This window comes from Rhagoletis zephyria, unplaced genomic scaffold, assembly GCF_001687245.7.
Source record: "Rhagoletis zephyria isolate East Lansing unplaced genomic scaffold, Rhagoletis_zephyria_1.1 Rzeph_scaffold_05734, whole genome shotgun sequence".
NCBI classification, from domain to species: Eukaryota; Metazoa; Arthropoda; class Insecta; order Diptera; family Tephritidae; genus Rhagoletis; species Rhagoletis zephyria.
Window position 1 is genome coordinate 8,932 of NW_016162817.1, and position 6,548 is coordinate 15,479.

Genomic DNA, 6,548 nt, shown 5'->3' on the forward strand with positions numbered 1-6,548 from the left:
CGGTTGTGGCGGCTGTACTAGAGACACTGGTGGGCACGTTAGAACTATTACTTACTGCGGTGTTAAAGGACGCTTCCAATATTGGCGATAATAATGCGTTGCTGTTAATGCTGGTGTTATTCATGAGGCGGGCGCTTCTACGTGGCGGTGTCCGTTCCATGCGTGGAGGTGAANTACATACATACATACATACATAAATATGTACGAGTACGTATCTAAATATGTACTACTTAGTAGATACATGTACTCCACTTCACCTCGAGGTACACAGAGGCCAAGTGCAGTTCTCGACGCAGTTGGTGTAGCTGGCTTAGTTGTCATCGTTAGATGTCGTTGTAATTGTTGTTGTTCTATGTAGTTGTAGTTGTAGTTGTAATTGCATTAGTGTAGTTGATGTTCACTTCGGTTGTTGTGTACTGTAGTAGTGACAAGAGGCGCACTACTGTAAGTTATTCCTTATGTACCAATGATACATTTTTATATACGATTACCAAATTCGGCAGCCTGGGGATGCATTTATTTTCGCTGCTGCAGCAACACGGCTTCACTTTTCGGTCATTTCTCTCTATTGCCATTTCATGTGGGTTCGTTGGGCGATTGGTGCACGAGAGCGAGCACACTTGTGTTTGATGTGAGCATTGATGCACTTGTCTTCGTTTGGTCCAACTGGCATGGAGCTCAAGTCAATGTTGGTGATATGCATACCATTTATGGTTTTAAGTTTTTTCTACTAAAATACTTAATTTATACCTGCTAGTAATGAATTTCTGTATGTTTAGCCAACTTAATGATTGCAATTGCATCTTTTGGTTTTCTATTAAGAAAGCGCTTACATTTGCAGTCTTATTCGCCTTGTTTGCTGATGTCTCTCAATGCATCCGTTTGGACTGTTCCATTTATGGGGATGTTGTTGGTTGTAATTTCTTCAGCTAAACACTCAGCTGAACTGAGAAGAAATGTTTCCGTTTCGCGTGCTCTGAGAATTCGCAACACTAGCTCCATGTCTAGCATCTATTCAAGTGTAGGCGAGCGAGAGGGAGAGAGGTGAGTGCGTACATATTTGCACTCGGTGGCTTACTCAAAAGAAGTATAATGCAACCCTTGGCGCAACGCATCCTCGAACAAATAGCTAGGCGGCTAGCTACAGTGACTTTAAATATATTTTGCTGAAATTAAAATAACTTGAGAAATTTGAGGATACTCATGCTTTAGAAAATGCTTACATAACTTTTCCGCTAAGACAATGACAAGTCTGTTAAATATTGCGTGTATTCAACAAGAATTGAACAAAATGATTCTCCACGATCTAAGTATTAAGTATAGTAATCCGATGTGCACCTTCCCCTCTCTCAGCAGCGAACTGTTGACAACAGTAAAGGCCAGAGTAGAAAGAGGTGTCTTATTTGTACAAACAGTCAAGCGACAATGTGAACGCAAAAACTTTATAGGTATTTGCGCAGTCTGATTCAAAAGAAATCGGTTTTTTTACATTCATATATATAATAATATTTATTGTACGCAATGTTTTCAGTAAGATACTCGTATATACATAGTCACCGTCATTAGTGATGATATCCTTGCATCTGTGTATTAGTGATAGCAAACTATCGATGGCACTATCGATACTATCTATGGTTTTTTTTCACTATTGAAAATTTTCCAAATTTAATAGCATTTTATTCTCTCAAATTAATGTTGCACTTATTATTCTGCCCTGCGCCAGGGCTGTCAAGTTTTCTTGTTCTGTTCTCAGCATCTTCACATGCATATTGCGTGCTCCTTCTTTAAAATGTTGCACTGTGATAATGTTGCCATATAAAGTCAAATTTTTTTCGGGAANAGTCGAATTTTAGAGATATCGCAAACGTTGCACACATAACAAAGATTGGCAGCAAAAAATGTTAACAATCCCAAATGCGTTGAATGTGAAAAAACGAGCAGTAATGCTACGACCGCAAATAACGGAGGCGCTGCGGTGGNAAAAATATTGGCATGCTATGTTCCTTAAATAAAAACGATTGGCTTTAGAAAGCAGAATACGTAAATATGTTTAGTTTTTTTAAATCATACTTTCATTATTGAGGTAGCTAATTATGGCCTTTAAAAAACTATATTTGACACAATGGGGGCGTATTCATAGTCAAAATGAAGTTGGTACTTAAAGTTAGTTGTAGCTTTTTGACATAATATTGGATGGATCAATAAAGCTACCACTAATTTGAAGTACCAACTTAATTTTGACTATGAATACGCCCCAATTGGATTTCTCTCTTTCAAAATAGGCGACTATCGATAATTAAAAAAAATATCGCCCACTATCGATACTTTTCCAAATTTAACGAATTTCACTTTAAAGCTGCCAGAATACGTTTCTTCGTTCGATCTTGCTTTCGTGTCTTTTTTGAAAGCCTTTCCCTTTGAAATTTACGATGTTTTTTTACTTATTTGCCAACCGTTGACTTCAAATATGTTTATGGAGAAGCAACTATAATTTTTGACCCCATCAGGCGCTTAGACATTTTATTATGTTGTTCATTGTGCTACCACTTATTCAATTTTTCNTCAAACTTCAAATGTAAAGGTATTCATTCAATAGGTGGCGTTCTGGGACACATACATACCTTGAAAGACGGACCGAAGTCATTTAACCTAATTTTTAAAATTAATTTTAGTAGCAAAAAACTTATACTTGAAATTAAAAAGTATAATTTCAAAAATAACATAAAATTTAAATTTTCATTTCTATTTTTATTTTCCTATTTTAGTAAACCAAACTTAATCTACATACATGTCAAATGATCCCTATCTGGCAATCAATTATGAAAATGGGTTAAACGTAGTACATTGTCTTAATTTCAAAATAAATTGTTTTTCTACAATTGTTCTTTAACGTTAAAAAATCAAGTAACCTTCTACGCTATTTATATCACTTCTTGTATTTGTATGTTGTTGGCAACTCTGCTCACGCAAATTGCATGTATCATCGCCTCACCCGTATACTGTGCGCTCCGGTCAAATGGTGCGAGTACTAACTAAGTGCCAGTATATGCAAATCTTAAGTAATTTTAACTCGGAGCAAATTGCAATGCATACCTGCCAACTGCTGTGTGCCCATACATATTGGCATACATACTAACATGTGTACATTGCACGACTAGCTGTATTTGTTTTCACTACCTACACACCACCCCGTTCGCATACTACAACAAATTTCAAAAAAAAAAAAAAATGTTTGCGCCCAACCCCACTCACTTAAATACCTACTCAACAAACTTCACAACTCTCGCACTCCTCTTTGTGGCATAAAAACCACAATGGCAGACTGTTACGAATGCGGAAAGTCAGTCGTGTGTCCACTAAAGGATATTGGTTTGATTTTATTGCGGCCATCAGTTTCATGTTTCATATGCATTTGTACTTACATACATATATACATACATACATACATACATAAATATGTACGAGTACGTATCTAAATATGTACTACTTAGTAGATACATGTACTCCACTTCACCTCGAGGTACACAGAGGCCAAGTGCAGTTCTCGACGCAGTTGGTGTAGCTGGCTTAGTTGTCATCGTTAGATGTCGTTGTAATTGTTGTTGTTCTATGTAGTTGTAGTTGTAGTTGTAATTGCATTAGTGTAGTTGATGTTCACTTCGGTTGTTGTGTACTGTAGTGGTGACAAGAGGCGCACTACTGTAAGTTATTCCTTATGTACCAATGATACATTTTTATATACGATTACCAAATTCGGCAGCCTGGGGATGCATTTATTTTCGCTGCTGCAGCAACACGGCTTCACTTTTCGGTCATTTCTCTCTATTGCCATTTCATGTGGGTTCGTTGGGCGATTGGTGCACGAGAGCGAGCACACTTGTGTTTGATGTGAGCATTGATGCACTTGTCTTCGTTTGGTCCAACTGGCCTGGAGCTTAAGTCAATGTTGGTGATATGCATACCATTTATGGTTTTAAGTTTTTTCTACTAAAATACTTAATTTATACCTGCTAGTAATGAATTTTTGTATGTTTAGCCAACTTAATGATTCCAATTGCATCTTTTGGTTTTCTATTTAGAAAGCGCTTACATTTGCAGTCTTATTCGCCTTGTTGGCTGATGTCTCTCAATGCATCCGTTTGGACTGTTCTATTTATGGGGATGTTGTTGGTAGTAATTTCTTCAGCTAAACACTCAGCTGAACTGAGAAGAAATGTTTCCGTTTTGCGTGCTCTGAGAATTCGCAACACTAGCTCCATGTCTAGCATCTATTCAAGTGTAGGCGAGCGAGAGGGAGAGAGGTGAGTGCGTACATATTTGCACTCGGTGGCTTACTCAAAAGAAGTATAATACAACCCTTGACGCAACGCATCCTCGAACAAATAGCTAGGCGGCTAGCTACAGTGACTTTAAATATATTTTGCTGAAATTAAAATAACTTGAGAAATTTGAGGATACTCATGCTTTAGAAAATGCTTACATAACTTTTCCGCTAAGACAATGACAAGTCTGTTAAATATTTCGTGTATTCAACAAGAATTGAACAAAATGATTCTCCACGATCTAAGTATTAAGTATAGTAATCCGATGTCCACCTTCGCCTCTCTCAGCAGCGAACTGTTGACAACAGTAGAGTCCAGAGTAGAAAGAGGGGTCTTATTTGTACAAACAGTCAAGCGACAATGTGAACGCAAAAACTTTATAGGTATTTGCGCAGTCTGATTCAAAAGAAATCGGTTTTTGTACATTTATATATATAATAATATTTATTGTACGCAATGTTTTCAGTAAGATACTCGTATATACATAGTCACCGTCATTAGTGATGATATCCTTGCGTCTATGTATTAGTGGTAGCAAACTATCGATGGCACTATCGATACTATCTATGGTTTTTTTTTTTCTATTGAAAATTTTCCAAATTTAATAGCATTTTCTTCTCTCAAATTAATGTTGCACTTATTATTCTGCCCTGCGCCAGGGCTGTCAAGTTTTCTAGTTCTGTTCTCAGCATCTTCACATGCATATTGCGTGCTCTTTCTTTAAAATGTTGCACTGTGATAATGTTGCCATATAAGGTCAAATTTTTTTCGGGACAAGAAAACGCCATAAGACACAAAAATGGTGAACGGGCATTGTGCAAAGCGGCAATACTTCTATATAAAAGAATATATGGCAACTATGTTGTCCTAACGTCATCAGTAGAATCGGAACGAATTTACAGTAAAGCTGCTTTATTAGTAAACGAACCTAAAACCTAAAAATATTGGCATGCTATGTTCCTTAAATAAAAACGATTGGCTTTAGAAAGCAGAATACGTAAATATGTTTAGTTTTTTTTAAATCATACCTCCATTATTAAGGTAGCTAATTATGGTCTTTAAAAAACTACATTTTACGCAATGGGGGCGTATTCATAGTCAAAATGAAGTTGGTACTTAAAGTTAGTTGTAGCTTTTTAACATAATATTGGATGGATCAATAAAGTTACCACCAATTTGAAGTACCAACTTAATTTTGACTATGAATACGCCCCAATTAGATTTCTATCGTCCACTATCGATACTTTTCCAAATTTAACGAATTTCACTTTAAAGCTGCCAGAATACGTTTATTCGTTCGATCTTGCTTTCGTGTCTTTTTTGAAAGCCTTTCCCTTTGAAATTTACGATGTTTTTTACTACTTTTATTTGCGAACCGTTGACTTCAATTAAATATGTTTATGGAGAAGCAACTATAATTTTTGACCCCATCAGGCGCTTACTTAGACATTTTATCATGTTGTTCATTGTGCTACCACTTATTCGATTTTTGTGGACCGGCAACTGCAAGTAATCCATATGAAGTTGGTAGGCAAAGCGTTGGGTGCTAAAAATAATATTTCGCAGGCAGCTGATGTCCACTCCGGAGAGCTGCTTGGTGGCGTAGCTGTGAAGACAATGCTGTGATAATTCCACGCAGTCGACTACCGATCAGAAGGATATTGTTGGTAACAAAAATTTTGTTACCGGTAAATAAAGTTCCTCTAACTCAACGACATATAAACTCATCTGTCCAAGAATAGTCCACAGGCTGTCATAGGAAGTCCCTAGGAGACTGTTGCTCGATATTAGCGTTGCACCTCTTCCAGCCGCTGTTAAAGTTTCGACATAGTTAGGCTGTTTCCGTTTCTAGAGAATTATATCTGTTCCGTAAGGTGTTAAAAAACTATCTCAGAATTGTGAAAGTCAACTATTACAAGGATTGTACTTTTGCGCACAGTAAATGTTTAAAAATACATTACAAGTTTCAGTTTACCTCAACTCGAATAATGAGGAATTTGTTTACAGAAAGGTAAGTGAAATTTGGCTTCGAATAATTCGGAAGTGGAATATATTATGTGACTACGTATACGAGTACACATAACTCAAACTCATTGAGTATTGAAATTTTTCACTTATAATAATACTTCTTTAAACCACTGTTATAAAAACTAAAGTGCGAGGACAAAACGCTTTGCTGTTAAACACACAAATACACGCGTGTCAGCAATAAAAACAGCAGCGACG